Genomic DNA, 19252 nt, shown 5'->3' on the forward strand with positions numbered 1-19252 from the left:
ACGTCATTAATTTTTATCTTCATAAAACCTTAAAAATAGGCACTAATTACTCCCTCTGATATACAATAAACAAAATAGTTTCTGAGACTAATGATTAATGGAAAAGAGTTTCATTCCTGGAAAACAAAAGATATTTAAGTGACTTGTTTGTTGTTAGGTGTATCCCTTTTTACAAGGGTTTTTGATATTATAAAAGAAGCTGGATTTGTTTAATTTATAGATACTTCCCAATACAAATTTCTACAAATGTGTTTCAATATTTGATTTGTGCTTATAATTCTTCTGATATTTATTAACTATGTAATTTGAGTCAGTCACAACCTAAATAATTGTCAGTTTTTGACCTTCTTGAATTTGAAGCTGTCCTATGAAACTGATCTTTCTTCTGAAAGATCAAACATGATATGTTTTGGTGACTCACAATAATATTTTATCCAATTAAGGAATTCTTATAATTATTATTAAAATGTGATATAATCTATGTTTCAGAAATTTTCTGTTCATGAACACATTTCCCTTGCAATATAAAGGCATGTACATAAACAGGAAAGAGATAATTTTTTTTTTTTTCGATTCAAGGCTTATGGTCACTAGCTTGGGTCAAGAAAATGAACATGCACCGATGAGAGGAAATAATGTGAATTCTTTCACATTAGTGATAGAGACCTTAATAATCCCTTGCATATATAGCACACTTTCAGCTTTCAAAATGTTTGCATGATAGTCATCTCACATGATTTAATTTTGGTTATCAAGCTACTACACTGACTATTAGACCCTTGATTTAACTGACTGTATTGATTATCTGACACCTGGTTTGCTAGTAGCACAGTTTTCAAGAAGTTCAGTCTCCAGTTTGTGTGTACCATTTTATTTTCTCAGTGCTCACTTTCATCAGAGTAGTCACTGTTCCCTCTTTACTTCTTTTTCTCCCTCCCTTCTCTCTTTTCTTCTCATAAGCATTTAAGGATTCAAGGGTGTGTCTTATTCCAGACACTGTGCTAGATGATAGAGATTAATAATTAAGAGATGTCTACTGTCTTAACTCTTACTAAGGAGATGAATAGAAAAAAGACACCCACCAGTATTTTGTGATGGTCTGTAACAGAGGACGGTAAGCAAGGCACAGAGAAGAGTCACTGGAGGGGTCTAAAACCTACTTAAGAGTGCACCAGGAGGACAAACCATGTGTCCCCACCTCTACTTCGTAGCTACTTTTGGTTTTAACTGAAGGCAAAGGAAAGTGCGCAGTGTTCCTAAACTAGAATGTTCCCGATCTTAAGGTCAGGGATTAACTAAGGTTCTGGCTTGAAAAACCAAGCTGTAGGTCTGGTGAATTCTCAGAGACTTCCACCCTAAGCTTATCAGATCATCTTTTTCCTCTGGTCAGACTGAGGTGCTGATTGAGCTACCGGCCCCTCCCTACATTGCTGAGTTTGCCAATGATTAAGGACATGTTTGTCTGAGTGCCTAAATACCGGGGAAAACTGCCCAGCTCAAATGAATCGATAGTCTAAAAATTGTCTTCCAGGAAGGCAGTGCCAGGGAGCCGCCAGCCAGTGCTCCAGGCAACCTAGAAAAGATGCCTTGAGCTCTGCAGGGAGCTGTGTTTCTGCTGACTCAGCAGCCTGGAAGCACTTCTCCAGTCATTTATACCTCCACTTTCCTTCTCCACCTCTACTCTGGATCTCTACCCTTGATGAGGTCTGCTCTGGGCCAAGCTGGAAGGCACTGAGGTTTCAAATGACTACATTATCAACATCTCGGTGTGCTTCTGACAGGACCATAAAGTAGACTCAGTCCAATCATCCGCTTTCTTTCAACTTTAGTTTAATTTGCTTTTGAGTTTGGCCCAAGGCATAAAGTTTTAGTTCAAGAAAAACATTTAAAAAATGATGAATGAGACTAGTCTTCCAAAAATCATGGAAAATAATATTTGCATTTGAAACTCAGAGTTTAAGAATCTTGTGAAGGTTTATAAACCTACCTTGTGGAGGAACTAGGCCTAGAACCTGGAATTAACTGTATGACTTTTGGTTGATTCCAGTGTTCTACAAGTTACTATGACTTCTGTAGTTTTGGAGAACTTTTTTAAAAATAGTGAATTTCATTCTTAGTAAGTGGAACCCTAGGGAGTAGGTAGGGCTCATAGCATTAACATAACTGCACGGAAGAGAGAAGCTGGGTGTACTCATTAAATGTCACCCAAAGATAAGAATAGGCCTGAGAACACAATCATTTCTCTGTATTGTTTCCTTGGTCTCAGTGCATTAATTTCTGCTCTGATCTCTATAATGTCCTCCTTCATATGAATTTTGGGCTTGACTTCTGCTTCTTCTAGAAGTTTGAGGCTCAACATTAGGTTGTTTATTTGAGCTTATTCTGTTTTCTCAATATAAGAATTCACCACTATAAATTTCCCTCTTAGGGCTACTTACATTGTGCCTCATAAGTTTCAGTACATTGTATCAGCATTATCATTTAATTGTAGATACTGTCTAATTTTTTTCTCTAATTTTATCTGTGACCCATCTGTTGTCCAGGAGAGTATTTAATTTCCACATGTTTATGGTGTTTTTGTAGTTTCTTTTGTCATTGATTTCAAATATTATTATACTAGTCCAATAATATCCATGGGGTAATTTCTATTCCTTTGCATTTACTCAAGTAATTCTATAGGCCAGTATGTGGTCTGTTTTGGAAATGATCTTATTGTCTCTTTTGATCTTGGCTTGAAGTACACTCTGCAACAAAGGCAAGTTAGGGGGCACCATAGTCCCCTGCTTTAAAATTATACTACAAAGCTAGTGTGATAAACACAGCATGGAATTGGCTACAAAACAAAAACCTGAGGATCAGTAAAACAGATTAGAAGATGAAGAAACAAATCCAAACACACCCAACCACCTTATCTTTGATAAAGGGTCCAAATACATTTATTGAAAGAAAGACAGCCTCTTCAGTAAATGATGCGGGAAAAACTGGCCTTCTACATGCTGAAGACTAAAACTAGACCCATGTATATCATCATGCACTAAACTAAATCAAAATAGGTCAAAGATCTAAATATTAAAACAGAAAAACTAAATCTTCTGGAAGGTAAAATATTCTTGAAGATCATTGCACACTTATTAATGGAAATCTCCAGTCATAAATATGTATGCACCACTACAGGTGCATTTAGCTCTATAAAACAAATATTAATGGATGTAAAAAATCAAATCAGCACTAATAGTTACAATGAAGGACCTTAGTACCCTCACTGTTACAAATAAATAGATCAACCAGACAAAAATATTTAATAAAATATCAGAAATGAACAAAACCTGTGAACAAAAGGATTTAGTAGATGTCTACATAGTGTTTCATCTCACATCAGAATATACATTCTTTTCAGCTCTGCATGGAATGTTTTCCAAAACAGAACACAGTCTTTGTGATAAAAGCCTAAACAGCATGAGAAATACTACAAAAGATTGACAACTGGTATATCTCATTTTATAAAAAAGAAAAAAAAAAACTTTTGCAAAGTGAAAGAAATCACCAACAGAGTGAAAAGACATCCTACAGAGTAGGAAAAATTTAACCAATTGTTTCTCAGACAAAGGACTAACATCTAAAACATACAAAAAGATTTTAAAAAGTCAGGCTACTCTCAGTTTAAAGACTCAAACCAAAAATGGCCATTTGAGAAACATAGACACTTCTCAGGTGAAGAAGTAGGACAGGCAAATAAATATATGAAAATGTCCAGCATCACTGGTCATTTGAGAGATATAAATTAAAACAATACTGAGATTCCATTGTATTCCTGAAAGAATGGCTGTTATCAAGAAATCAATAACAAATGCTGAAGGGGCGGTAGGGAAAAAGGAACCCGTCTCCACTGTTGTGAGGAATGTAGACTGGTACAACCACTATGGAAATTAGTGTGGAGATTCCTCAAAAAACTAGGATTGAGGTCCCATTTGATCCAGCTATTTTCCTTCTGGGTATCTTCCCAGAAGAATTAAGAACATCATACTACAGCAATATAGGTACATCCATGTTTATAGCAGCACAGTCTGTAACAGCTAAATTTTGGAAAAAATCCAAATGCCCATCGATTGATGAATGGATAAAAAGATGTGGTTTTTAAAAATACAATGGAGTACTACACAGACATAAATAAGGATAAATTTGAGACATTTCTAACTAAATGGATGGACCTTGAGACTACATTCTTAACTATGATGAAATGAGTCAGACAAACATATAAATATCACATTGTCTCCCTGGTGTTAAGAAACTGAAAATGTAGATAAGAACCAACATGTTTAAGATGTATTGTGAGATAGGAAAAAATTCTTCAGAAGGAAGGGAGAAGTGAGGAGGGGGAGGAAGGAAAAAAGGATGAAGGATACAGAAAAAATGAGAAATAAAATAAAATAAAATCATTTCTCTGTTAGTTCTTTCTCTAGCATGCCACATTGTACAATATCTAAATTCTATAAATTCTAAAGTATATGTGAGTTGAGATGTGATAGGTTGGGGTCATTTCTGTCTCTTGTATCCTCAGATTTTGAGTAAGGCTTTTGTCACTGTAGTTTACAAGTTGCTCCTCATCTGTGGAATACAAAGATGGTCCTTCGCAGGTATGGAAACCTCATTACGCACACATCATGATCAATCTTGGAATTTCAGCGAGTAATCATGCCACATTGGACCTTTCAGGGGAGAACTGTCACTCAGTATGGTTGATCGCAGGCACTCTAATACTGATCTAAGCAAAAAAAAATCTGATATTTAAAATAGAAGTTAGAACTGGAGATTTTTATGTGCAATCGCTTGAGTTTTAGTTGTTGGTAAAAGATTCACAATAAAGACAAACAGACAAGGAATATTTTTACATTTTCTGAGAGCCTCTTAAATTTCTTTTTTTCCAAGCATTGTAAATTTCAGTGTATAAATCTTTTGTTTCCTTTGTCAGATTGATTCCTAAGTATTTCATTTTTTTGGATGTTATTGTGAAGGGTGTAGTTCCCCCAATTTCTCACTCAATGAATTTATTGTTTGCTATCATCAAAATATCATCCAATAACAAATGCCAGTGGGGATGTGGGGAAAATGGAAACTTTCCCCACTGTTGATGGGAGTGTAGAGTGATGCAACCACTGTGGAAATCAGTGTGGTGATTACTAAAAAGAAAACCCAGATTAGACGTCCCATTCAACCCAGTTATTCCCCTTATAAATATTTCCCAGAAGAATTAAAAACATCATACCACAGCAATGTATGTGCACCCATAGTTATAGCAACACAATCTGCAATAGCTAAATCTTGGAAACAACTCAAATGCCCATCAATGGAGGACTGAATAAAAAAGATGTGTTATTTTTATACAATAGAGTACTACTCTACTGTAAAGAAAGATAAACTCGAGACTTTTATGGATTAATGGATGTAACTAGAGACCATATACAAAAGTGAAATCAATCAGACTTGCATATGTAAACATCATATTTTCTCCCTAGTGTAAGAAACTGAAAGAGTAGACTCCAAAAGCTACGATAGATACTGTGAAAGGGGAATTAAAAAAAAAAAAAACTGCTCCAAGGAAAGAACAACTGGAATGAAGAAAGGAGAAAAGGAAAGAGGAGAATATATATATATATATATATATATATATATATATATATAATTTTATTCTGAAATAAGCACAATTATTTGCTAATGGAATATGTGTGTATCTTATTTTTCATTTTTTATTTTATTTTAAAGGTAATAAACTCCAACAAAACAAAACAGAATAAATCTGATCAAAACAAAGCAGCGTGATTGGTACAGAATTTCAAAGCAGGATAATAAGAAAACAAGAATGTGGGGTTGGGGGTTTAGCTCAGCGGCATAAGCGCCTGCCTTGAAAGCAGGCAGTCATGAGTTCGATGCCTGGTACCGATAAAAAAAGGAAAAAGACAAAAAAAAAAAAAAAAAAAAAAAACAAGAATGGCTACCTAGTGTATCTTGTTATCCCTGCAATAGTTGTACATTCCATTAGATATAGCAAAATCAAACCAAAACAAAACAAAACAGAATAAAACCAACCAAAACAGATCACTGAGTAAAGCAAAGCAATTAATCAGAACAAAACAAAACAGTGAGAACAATATTGGATTTCAAAAACAAGATGGAAGGAAATCCTGCATATTTGCTATACACATGTAGTTATTCTCCTTATAAACGCTCAGAGTGCTGACCCCAGGTCTGCAAAGTCAACCGAACAATATAAGCATTCAGTTGCTTTTCATACCTCAGTTGCTGTCAACTCAGCCTGGCCTCAGAACCAGCTATTTTATGGGCAGTGGGGTAGCTGAGACTTGATGATTCCCAGCCCGTGAGCCACTAGGCTTTTAGGAGGTACTATCTGACTTTTCTCCTTTGGGCCCTGCATGGCTGATATAGCCTAGCAGAAAGGCTGGCTCTGTAGTTTAGATACTATATAAATTCTCAAACCATGATCATATCTGCATTTCTTGTTACATGATGATTTTTGTGGTATACTTGCTTTTAATCACAAGAACAGGTGAAAATTAAGCTTTTCAAAGGTATGATATAATCAAAAGCGTGGAAAACAGTTAAAGTTTGAAACTGTGAACTACTTTTAACTAGTTTGTGTGGTGTCTGACAGATGTCAGCTATTACTGTGTTCCTTGAAAATTAAAAATATCTGACAACAACTATGTGATAGCACTTTGCTCTCTGAGCCATCTCAGCTAATGGAAACAGGGTAAAAAGGTAACTGTCTGGGTCATAGTCCTAGGTCAGCTAACCAGCTTTATCATGTTGGCAAGTCATTTAAGCATAGTCCATGCACCACAGTTTCCTTGTCGGAGAATGTTTGGATTTGTTAATCTCTTATGGTTTCTTCTAGCTCTCAATGTCTATGATTGAAGAAGTTCTGATTCTATCTGTGCTGCTAAGGCAGCCTGGAAAGAATTTACTATCTTAAACAGCAAACAGTCATTTTTCTGGAACCTTGTTTTGAGAGTTAGGATGAAATTGGTTTTGAATTCAGCCATCTTCCTCTACCATCTCACTGTCAATTCTGTTAGCCCCGCAAGCTCAGAATTCTTTTACAGGAACTATGTAAAGAATTCCATGCATGCTTACTGTCAAGCCTGGAATGGAGAGGAAAGAAATAAGTTTTTATTTTCTTACGCTTTAAAACAATGTATATGCACAGTCTTGCTTGCTACAACACAAAATCACTCTCCCTCTTTTCCTTTGTAAGTCTACTAGTTTGGGCTAGATTGAAACATGAAATCTTTCCAGTCAATGTCTGTAAAATCACACAGAGCCTGAATAGAGTGAAGGCTGATTTGTTCATTACTTTTGAGCTGAAAAGATGAATGAATGTTTTTTGGAACTTGGAGCAGGTCAGATGAAAAGAAGCCTTATGCAGCAATTTTATATTCACTATTCAAGTGGAAAACACAGAAAATTACTTTATTACATTATTTATAAATTATCCACATTTGAATTATATTTTCATTTGTGAAATCTTCTTTTTTTTTCAGCTCCCCACATCCCTTCTGTTTCTTTCTTTCTGTAAGATTTTGCTATGTTGTCCAAGCTAGTCTTGGATTCTGGCTGAAACCATCTTCTTGCCTCAGCCTACTGAGTGTCTGGGGCTACAGACACGTTGCTCTGCCTGGTAAGTTCTCTTTTAAAAGCATCTTTCTGTCTTTAGGTTATAAAGTTACTTATTTATATTTCCTTATAGTAATTTTACATTTTTATTTTTCATAGGGAGGCTTTTATTTCCTCTGAAAACCATATTACAATGAAGTGTTAGAGACCTAATTATTTTTACAAATATAATTAACAATTTTCCCACCACAACCCATTAAATAATCTTCCTTATCCTCATTTTTCATGATACATCTTACTGTGCAGCAAGTCTCTATGGATATGATAATCTTCTTGTCAATTCTTTATTAATATATTTGTCTCTCTCCTGCTATCTCTTTTTTTTTTTAAGACAGGGTCTGGCTATGCTGCCCAGGCTGGTACTGAATTCCTGGCCTCACAGGATGTTCCAACTATAACCACTTATGTATCTGAGACTGTAACTGTGTGCTACCTTGATTCACTTATTTGTCTGTTCTTGAAAATTATTTGCATTGTCTTTATTATCATGGCTTTGCAGCAAATATTGGCATCTGATAGGGTGAATCTCCTACTCTTTAATTTTCTTCAAAAGTTATTTATTAACTCCTGGTTTTATGAGATGCATTACTGAGTTTTGTGCTACTGTAACAGAATACCTGAGGCTGGGATATTTATAATGAAAAGTAATTTATTGACTCATGGTTTTAGAACCTGATAAACCCAGGATGGAGGATCTATATCTGATGATGGCTTTTCTGGTGTATCCTAACATTTGAAAGGTAGAAGAGCAATACAAAGGGGTTAAATTATCTCTTTTATAATAAACCTACTCATAATAGAAAGTGAAGCAATTTTTATGATAAATCCTTCTGTGATAACAATTTTAATTTATTCATTTGGGCTTCATATCCTATTTATTTCTCATCTAGTCCCTACCTTCCACCACTGTGGCTTTGAGATCTAAGTTTCCAACACCTGATTTTGAGGGAACACATAAAAAGACAGACCATGGGAGAAATATGATGGAGTACATGTATATTACTGAATGCAGTTGCAAATAATAGATTAGATGCAAACACAATACCATGAATGGTTTTGAAAAACAGAGTAAGGGAATAAAATAAGAAACATATGCATAATGTAAAAACTCCTAAAAATTGAAAATATATGCATTTATATAAAATATACTTACTTTTAAGATGATATAAATACTTAAAGAAAACTTAGTAAACACAGAATAGATGTCCTTATTGAAGAGTAATGATACATGTATTTCAAGGATAGGAAAATAAATTAATAAAAAATCAGCAAAATAAACAAGAGAGCAAAACCATAAAATAAAAATATCTTCATAATAGAACAAAACACACTTGAGATAAAGTGTTGTGATAATTTTTAAAAATTAAAATGAGGTACAATTTTGCAAAAATGCCCTCACTTTTCAAATTAGAGTCAAAAGAAAGTCAGTGTTGTCTAGAGCATCTTTCCATGGGGACAGAGAACACAAGAGCTGGAGGTCATTCTGGGTTCTATTCTATACATCATCCCTGTCAACTAACACAGCAAGGATAACAATTTGAGAATTCTTCTTAGGAGAGGCTAGAACCATTTGATTATGTCTTCTATGAGTTACTGATATTTCCTGGAGCCAGCCGGTAGGGAACTCTGCACCAGAAAGCTCCAGTGCTTTTCTCTGGTAGCTCCAAGTATAAACATGCACACATCCCTGCCTGAGTCACTCAGCAGTCCTCCCTGCTTCAAAGAAAAGAGCACTTTGTCAAGGAGTGCAGTGCCCTGACCGGGAGCTAAAAGCATCCTCTTTTCTAATTGTCAATTATCTCTACACTCCAAGATAAACATTTCTCCGTTACCATCAGACTAGCCTGAAAGGTTCATTTAGGACAGGGCTATTTACAGCAGTGAGGAAGCAGAGGAGGTGTGAGGAGGACAGAGAAAGCAGAGACACAGTTTAAAACGGAGATATACTGTTTGCTTTTGATATGTCTTAGCATGCTAGCTAGATACTGGTTCTGCCATCCACTGAGCTTTATGGAGGACAGAAGAAAGCAGGTGATGCAGGAATCTGTTGGGATGGGGAGTTTGGAGAGGCATTTGTTTTTCTTAAAAAGCCCTTTTTATTTATTGGAGGACAGAAATCATTTAATACATATATATATGCTAAAAGGATATATATATTAAAAGATGATTTTCTATTTTTTTGCTGTAAGAGTAAAGCTTAGTTTAGAACTTTACACACATAGCCTTAGTTTCTCTTGTCCATTTATATAATAGATGGGAATACACTAGACTGGACTGCCATTGGTGGCAAGGCCAGGGATAATCTAGTGCCTCCCAACATTTCTCAATCTGTCATATTTCTACTTTTTTGAAAGAAGAGGAAAAGAGGAACTAGTAAGAAAGAACAGAAATGATTCTTCTGGTTAACCGCTCAGTAATCCCTCTCTTTAACTTCTTTCCCTTCCTGAGCCTTCCATTTCCCTCTCTCCTACCCCTTACATCTCCCTTCACCTGGCATACTTAAAATCTAGAAACTCGTGTGCTAATTAGTGTGAATATGATTTTCAACCTGTCCAATGATGCCAGTAAGTGAAAGTCAACCTTTTCAAGTTTAGTAGCAACAATGTAATACAAGTCACAACAGAGAGACATGGTCAGTTAATTTGGGGGCAGGAGAATGGTTGGAATTCATGTATTGAAAGTTCAGTGATGACAGGTTACTTCAAGGGGGACACTAAATTGAGACAATAAAGTCTGAAACTTTCTAGGCCACGCAGAGAGAGGGAACAGAGATTGTTTTTGTGGAATGAATAGTTAAACACGGAAATTCAGGAGAATCAGGAAGCCTGATTTCAATCAGACATGAAAATTATTTCTACTTCTTTCCAGGTCTGATAATAAGAATTTTAAAGTGGCTTTGGAGGAATAGTGAATTCTTGGTTGTCCAGTTATTAGTCTAGATAGATTGTTAGTTTTGGGATGTCTTTTTGTTGTTGTTGCTGGTAAATGGAGAAAGAAAATATGTGGATTGCTGTGTGTGCAGCCACTGGGTGAATTTTGTTCATGGTGCCCCAGCCTTTTTTGGCATGACTCTTTGACCATCAAAGTCCTGCTAGGATTCTACAGGACTCTTTCAAGTCTGTTGTTTTACCCAACATGTGAATGTGAATAAGATGAAAGTTCTTCACTTATTCTATCTTGAAAAGAAGGAAGAAGACATTTATGTGGCTGGAAATGACTCACTCACTGTAGGGTTAAACTGAAATGAAAATGTTATTTTGAGAATTAGAGATGTTGCCCTTAAAACTCCACTAACCAGTAAGATTCTGGGATGTCACAGGGAAACTTACCAGGTCTGATGTTTGATAATGAAGTTATTTCTTTGACAAATGCTTAAAGCATAGTTATTCCCTAGACAAAAATGTTTGCAAATATTTTCTGTATAATAAGTGATGTTTTTAGTAGGTCATCTATTATTAATAAAGTAGCAGTTCAACTTGCCTTATATTAGGCCTGAATATTGGGTAAGCTGTTAGAACTGCCTTAACCTCAGTAGAATAATAATATGCAATGTAAAATTGTTAAATAGATTTGCAGATATATCATGCATAAGATTAAAACAAAGTGGTCCTTAGTGACTATTCTTTAAAGTTTCTTTATTTCATAAACTGAAAGTTCCTTAAAGCACGGACCAAGTCTTACTTTTGTTTTATCCACAATTTATTATGTGACATCTGGCCTGTAGAAGAGGCTCAAGAAATGTTTACAGAATTACTGAAAATATTTACTCTACAATTTTGAAAAATTTGAGCTGTAAGTTTTTCATAGGCTTTGAATTGTTTTTGTGTCCCATTCAGCTATTTGTGTTTTCTGTTTATAAAGAAGTCAAGTATCCAACTTTTTTTCCTTTATGTGCTTTGGTTCTATTCACGTTTTCTCTTAGATTAACAACTGAGCTCTGGATTGCTTTTGATTTTGTCTCTGCTAACCTTTCCTGGTCCTGAAAGTTCACAATGATCACAGTCCGGTATTTGTTTAATAGTGCAATGATCATTGGCCAATGCGATTAAGGTTGATGCAATAACATTGGAAGAATAAAGGACATTGTCACTTTGTCCCTATTTTAAGCACATTTTCCAGGAGCGAGTCAGTATTCGATAGTCCTGTGGTTTCATTGTTTGCTGTAGTTTCATTCATGCCAAAAAAGGCTGGGGCACTGATTTATACCAGTTAGGATAGAAAGTGGTGAGGGAGACAGGACATTTTCCATGTTTCTGCTTTCTCCTCCTTCCAGCACACACACAAACATAACACACACACACACACACACACACACACACACACACACACATTGATGCCCATTTAGCTGGTAGATAAAAAGTGCCAGCCGGGTGAGTCATATTCTAATTGATTGAATAATCATTTTCTTTGTGAGAAACAGAGGAAAAGTGAAACTCTTGCCTGTTAGACCTTGAAAAGATTAACATTTCCAACACATTTGTCTACAGTTCTGAGCTGTACTGACTATCGTACAATCAATCTCCTTGGAAACTTTATAAATAAATTGGCTTCCCCATCTACCTTAAAGGTTTTTAGTCAAAGTTCTCTTGGTAATGATTGAGTTTGACTATTTAAGTCAATGACTAGCTTTTCCCAGTACTTTACTTTTGCAGTGAGGGTCATTAAAACCCAGTAACAAGTGACTTGTCCAAACTTTCTCATGGATAGACAGGAAGAAATAGGAAGACAAAAAATAAACATTTAGTGAATGTGAGGGCTGTGTGGATACTATATTCAGTGCTCTCCACATTTGAGCTCCTTAACTCTTTTCCATGACCTTGGGAGAAAACCACTAGCCTCTCTGTTTACAGTATAAGGGACCTACGTTTAGAGATGTACCTAATGTGCAAAAGTCATTCAGCTAGAAAGATGGAGATGGCCCATGGATCTAAATCTTACTCTAACATCACCTAGTTGGATCTTTTCTCTTTGTTGGAATTTGCAGATACCTGATCTACTGAAACTGAATAGATCATTATATTGACTTATAAACTTTCAATTTCTGACCCTCACTTTTGTTTTGTTTAGAAGCCACGCTAGCTCTGTTTGACCCCATATTTCAGTATTCTAAACCTTCAAATTTTGAGTTGACAGCACTACCTCAAAGAAATTCACTTGGAAATATTTCAGAAAATACTTATTGAGAAAATACTATGTGTGGAATTCAATGCTAGGAAATTAGAGGTGATCATGAAGGACAAATTTTGGATATTTATAGAGGCTATAGTGTTGGGGAAGCTAAGAGAAATAAAATATGCAAATAGAATATGGTCAGAGCTATGCCAGGGGAAACAGAAGTTACTTTGAGAATACATAGCAGGAAAATCTAATTCAGCCTTCACGAAAGTGGCAGCTAGAAGGTGAACAGAAATTAGCTACATGAAAATGGCATGACTATTTCATGGGGGCCAAAGGAAACTATTTCAATGAAACAGCGTTGGTGAATTCAAGGAGTCTAGACATTGTGTGAAGAGTTTGGATTTGATCAGTTCAAAGAAAAAAAACTGAAAGAAACATTATTTCTGGAATGGAAAAGAGAGAAGCAAGATGTTAGAGGCAGGAGGCCTCCAGGTGGAAAAAAGCCATGAAAACCCCATTAAGATCTTTGGATTTTATCCTAAAGCATTGCAAAGCCACTGAAGTTTCCCAATTCTATAAAAATGATCTGTGGATTAAAACCAAGTGTAATACAAACAGTTTTATAGTTTGGAGGATACTTTGATGACTGTGTCAGTGATGGATAGGGGTATGTTAAGCTTGGAAACAGAAGAGCCAGTTAGGAAGCTATTTCGTTTGGAAACCAGAGGTATGTTATTCATCCTTGCAGTTTCAGCGCCTAGAACTCTGCCAGGTATCCAATATGTGTTAAGTAAACATTTCTTGAATTGATGTGGAAATGAATGTTCATTGGGGAAAAACAAAACAAAACAAAACAAAAAAACTCCCAAATTTTTCTTGCTCTTTTTGGCGTCTTATCTCTGTCCAAGCTTTTTCCATTCCCCAGGTATGCCTATGTTTTTCTTTTTATCTATTTGAATAAATACTAACTGTGCTTCCAAGTTCAATTTCAGACTAGCTGCTTTTTAAAGCTTCTTTGAATGTCGCCAATTTCATTGATTTCCTACTTGCCCTCAATTATAATAAAATTCACAGTGTGGTTGAAGTTTTGTGACATTATACAATGCATGCTTTTGTTCTATGTGGATGAATTTTCAACTATTTGATTTACCCTGTTTTCTTCATCAATTTCTTTCTCCCTTTCTTTTTTTCTTCCCTCCTTAAAGATAGGAGAATTGGACAAGCTAACTTCTTTCATATTCAGTGGTACAAGCAAATACTTACTTTTGAAATAAGAAATATATGTAAGTAACCTTAAAATACTCAGTCCACTTAACTTAGTATGTCTATCAGGAACCTATATCAAATAAAAATAAATAATGATAAAAATATGTGATCAGATATGTTTATAATTGCCTTCTGTAGTTTTAAGAAATCTTAGAGGCAACCTAATTATTTAAACATTGGAGGAGATTAAATATATCATGTTATATTCATGTATGAATTGTTTCTAAATGTGACTTTGGAAAAAATTAACAAGGAATAGGAATTGGAAATGTTAAGCTATAAATCAGCAATATTGATTTTTATACTAATTTTCAATGTGATAATAGTTAAACTTACCAGTAAAAATACACTGTTAAAAAACTAACTATTTTCTGTTTTTTCCTTCTGCAAACTACCTGAATTAATGAAGAGGACAATCATTCACCCTTCAGAGCGTGCCTCATGCACCTTCTTGGCAGTCAAGTTAGAAAAAGGAAGCATCTGAGCAGAGCCCTTGGCAGGGCAGAGATGACTCTCTCTTCCTCCCTGCTCTGCAAGCGAGCCTTTGGAAGGTTGCCATCCTTACATTTGCACGCACCAAACCTGCAAACTCACTGTCCAAACTGGGCTTCTCACTTTTGACTTACTTCCTGGGGACGTTCTAAGAGAGGAAACATTTATAGGCTCTGCCCATGGCTCTGGATGGCGCAGCACACTGGGAGTATCTCTTATCAGGATTTTAGAGCTCACATCTTCCAAACAGTGTAATCTTTTCCATCCTAACGTTTGCTTATGCTCTAAAAGCAATTCTAGCAGGTCAGATGTACATTGTCTCTTCCTCTCTGGAGAATTGTATTTGTCCTGGTTCTTGTCTTGTTTAACTGCATTGGGGCATTTCCTTAAAGGGTTATCCAGGGATGGCTTGGGCTATATTGGTGAGAAATGAATGCTCAGAGAGTTGTTATTACATTTCATAAATGTCTAGGATGAAAGGCCCTGAGCTGCAAAGTATATTATCGTTACCCTTTGTGTGAGCTAAGAACTCTCTAATGAAAAACAGCAGCAGCAACAGTCAGACACAGGAACCTCTGTCAGGAACCTAGTCCTTCACCTCCACAGAAGATGATGAGCCACCCCAACAAGCTTCACTCAAGATGCAGAAATGTTTGCTGTTGTATTTCACATCTGCAACATCCATTAGATCATAGACCCTTCAGATCCTTTATTCTGGGCCCCTATCATGAAATCAAACAGCATATGAGATCTGTCCTGTGGGTTTTACACCTATGTATAGGTTAGTTTCTTTAAATCTCACAACAGCCCTCTGAGGCAAACACAGTCATAATCATCACCTTATTTTGGAGGTAAAGAAGAACTGCATGCTAAGTGGTGACTGCCAAGGTCACATAGGTAGTAATTAAAGAAGGATTCAGGTTTGGCAGCCGTGCCCAGACATCTCTAGTAAGCAGCATACTACACTAAATTAACACATGCAAAATGCTTAAACAAATACCTGGTATAATTATAAAAATCAGTATTAGTCATTATGTTCTCCTTTTATGAGTTCTGGGCAGTTTCTAATTTTATGCTATGACTGATGTGCTCAGAAAAGTGAGTTTGTACCCAAAAGGGAACTGAAAACAACATCATTAGTCCATAAATGGCTGCTTGTTAAGCATCCTTGAGCTGGACACTTGGGAACTACATGGCAGAATGAAGTTGAAGTTGACAAAATCTTGGACTTTGCAGAGGAGAGAAGTATGAGGTATATCAAAGTGAGGTCACTATTTCAACTTCATCTTTTTGTGGACCTTCAAAAGATCTTTGCTTTGTTCTTGAGTCAGAATTTTATAGGTAGGGAAGTATGAAGGGACAGTGGTGAATGAAAAATATCTACCAGTAGCCTTGGAGATGCTTTGTCTTCTCCTTTACCCACACATAAGTAATCTCGAGTCCGTAAATGTTTTCATCTTTATGAGATTACTTTTGTTTCACAAAGTCTTTGAACTTAATTTGAAGAAATTCCACTTGGAACAAATACTTTGGGCCTGGGAGAGAAGCACACAGTAAAATATTCCTTCTGCTCTGATCTATACTAAGGCGTATTCATGTTGAAGACTTTATGATTTATATAAAACACAGGTGTCCATGTTTATAAAAATCACTGTGGAGCAGGCTATTGATACAAATGCTGTAAGCATGAGTAATTTTAAACATTCTTGGAATCCTCTGGGGTGGCTTGATATAGCACTTGATATAGCACAGAAACCAATGCACTGGAAAGCAGAAGCAGTGAATTCAGAGTACATAATAAAGTTTTTTCTTTAATAATATTGAAAATGATTTAGTCCATTTTTGAATGAAATATACCATTTAGGAAACATCACAATGACTCAGTAAAATCTTACAATGTCAGTGACTTAGAGTAAAAAGTATTTGGGTGTCATTCATTCTATCTTTGGTGGTTCCCCAGAGTTTCATACTCAATCTAGGACCAAGGGTGATGGTGGAACCACTCACTGAAGTCTTGCCAGTCCCAGCATGAGAGAGAAAGCAGATTTTCAAAGGGTCTAAAACTGGCAACTGATGCTTTGCTCTGCAAGTGACCCATGTCACTTATACTCAAAAGTCATTGCCCTGAATTGTAGGCATGATCCTAAGAAATACAATTCTTTCTTATACTGAAAGGATAGAGAAGCAGAACTAGCCTGGGAATCAGAGAACTACTGACAATCACAGATAGGTAATATTTCAGTACAATGTGTTGATAGGAAAAGATGGGCGCACCTAAGATTTATGAAGAGAGTCAATGAGAAAACTCAACTTGAAGAGAAATAAAATGTGCTGTAATTGCAAATATGTATGGGGCTAGATTGAGAAAGTCTTAAATATCAGGCTTAGGATTTTATCTTTTGTGCCCAAGCTGGGGATTTTCAAAATTGTTTTTGTCAGTGTAGAAAATTTTAAAGTAAACTATTATAGATGACAATATGCAAGTAAGGGAAAAAGAATCACATCTTGCGGAAGTGGGTGTGAGAGCCCAGAGAGCTTCGCTGGCCTCCCGGTGCCTTCTCAGGGTTTCCCATGGGTTCCTGTAATACAGTCTAAAAAACTCATTTCTCAGACCTTAACACACTTTCTAGTGCATTTCAACACTGGAGAAATAAGAAATCCTCAGTCAAAGGTATAGATAGCAACTAGAGATTAATTAAAAAGATAGATTAAAGTGAAAGAGAAATTCAGGACAAAAAGTTCAATAAAAATTGCAAAATAATAAGACACTTAAATCTGTTTGTTGACAAAGATAGATGTGTCTCAAAGAATTATTTGACAAACTGGTGATTGATTGGACTTCAGGGTTCACAGAAAGGGTGGAATCAAATAAAACAACATGTTTGAGGCTTGTAAACTTGGGGGATGATGGAAATATGAATGTTAATATGAAGACCAACAGGAAGAGCTTTATGGATGTGTCCTCTAGTATTCATTTAGTAGCTACTTTATGATATGATATGAAATGCTTGGAGAAAATACAAATTTAATGTGAAATATGCTAGATTTAGGTGGTGGCAGGTTACTTTCAGATATTTATCCTGAAATGCCTGATGCACGGTTTTAAGCACAATATTGGCATTAAAGAGAATTCAGGGTTGAAGCTGTGCCTTGGGACACATTAACAAACAAATGAAATGCTGTTAATTGGATGGATAATTGTAAACAAAGGCTCATATACATCTGAATCAGAAAGAGGCTTGAAGCACAGAGTAATTCTCATCTTCAGTGTCACTAAAGCAGATGCTAATCCTTAGGAAGTTTATTATTAATAATAGCAACAATGAAGACCTCTCTGTCATGGTTTATAAAAGTAGCCCTCAAGCCTCTTGCAATTATGCACGTGATGAAGTCTATTGTTTGTGATTGGTTCATTGTCTAGTGCTTTGATTGGTGGCATGAGTGTTTCACCTACCCAGGGGTGGAACCAGGATATTATGTGCTGGAGAAGAAGGTGTGTCTTTCTCTCTTCTTGGTTCACAATTGCTGTTTACAGTAGTGCTGCCATGCCACCCTGCTGTCTGGAGCCAACTGAATATGGACTGAAACCTTCAACGTGTGAGAAATAAACTTTTCCTCCCCTATCTTTGGGCATCAGGTATTTCATCTCAACGACAAGAAAAATGTAACCAAGACACTCTAGAGCTTAAAACCTCACAAACTATTGTATAATGAAGAACTTAATTTTCCCTCTGGTGGCTAGGATGGCAAATTCATCTTAAGGACCTTGCATAAATACTCAAATGACTTCCTGCATAAGGTATAAAGCCGTTGCCGACACTGGAGCAATGGGTTTTAGTTTGAAGTAAAAATGGTTAATCCTCATAGTTAATATAGCCCTAAGACTCCAGGCAGAAATAAGTTAGCAGGAAACTGCTGAGGAAGAAGCCATTCATACCTTCCCAGGGAATAAGTGACCAAAGATTCTCAGAGTTGAGCTTTCCCTTCCTCAGAAGTGGGATAGTTTTCTTCTGCCTACCCAGCTTCTCTGATGGGCCTGGGGCCTAAGCTTCTTGGTATCTGGGACTTCTGATCTTACAAAGATGACCACGGAAAGGCAGAAGTCCAACTTCCCCAGGTTTCCCTGCCACTGAAAATTTCTTACTTTTTTTTTTTTTTTTTTTTTTGTCTTTTTACTGGTATCAGGGATGGAACTCATGACCACAGGCTTGCAAGGCAGGTGCTTATGCCGCTGAGCTAAATCCCCAGCCCCTAATTTCTTTTCTTTTTTTTTTTTTTGAGGAGCTAATAAACAATAACTTTTATTGAAAAATAAAATATACAAATCAGTAGAACAAGCATACACTGGAAAATGTCAATGGGTCTTTCATGTTGTTCTTCTGCAACAGTACAAACACCTTAGCTCCTTTGAGTATGAAAATCTTTTTTTTTTATTTTATTTAAGAGGAAAAAGAGAAAAACACAAAACAAAACAAAGCAGTGTAAGGGTACACGTAATACAGAACTACAAAAAAAAACATAACAGTAAGAAATCACCTGTTAATAGATTACATATTATCATCTTGAAAATAGTTGCTCAAATCACAGTATCAAAGAATACAAGGTGGACATTCAAACAGGGAGACTGCAAACAGCTGTGTTCAATGATCCAAAAACATTGATATAGTCAGCTATTTAACACCCCTAA

At 36.0% G+C, this 19252-nt stretch overlaps 1 long non-coding RNA gene across 1 annotated transcript in view; it reads left to right on the forward strand.

Moving 5' to 3' along the window:
- LOC106028590 (uncharacterized) overlaps window positions 1-18188 on the forward strand; it is a 50559-nt gene extending 32371 nt beyond the window's left edge. The window contains exons 5-7 of the long non-coding RNA XR_001202215.3: window positions 7557-7693; window positions 14013-14090; window positions 14483-18188. This is a non-coding gene — a long non-coding RNA (uncharacterized LOC106028590). The remainder of the gene's footprint in view (window positions 1-7556; window positions 7694-14012; window positions 14091-14482) is intronic.
- Window positions 18189-19252: the final 1064 nt, after the last annotated feature.

The sequence above is a fragment of the Cavia porcellus genome, unplaced genomic scaffold (assembly GCF_034190915.1).
Source record: "Cavia porcellus strain 051 isolate PalLab524CR breed Dunkin Hartley unplaced genomic scaffold, mCavPor4.1 scaffold_20, whole genome shotgun sequence".
NCBI classification, from domain to species: domain Eukaryota; kingdom Metazoa; phylum Chordata; class Mammalia; order Rodentia; family Caviidae; genus Cavia; species Cavia porcellus.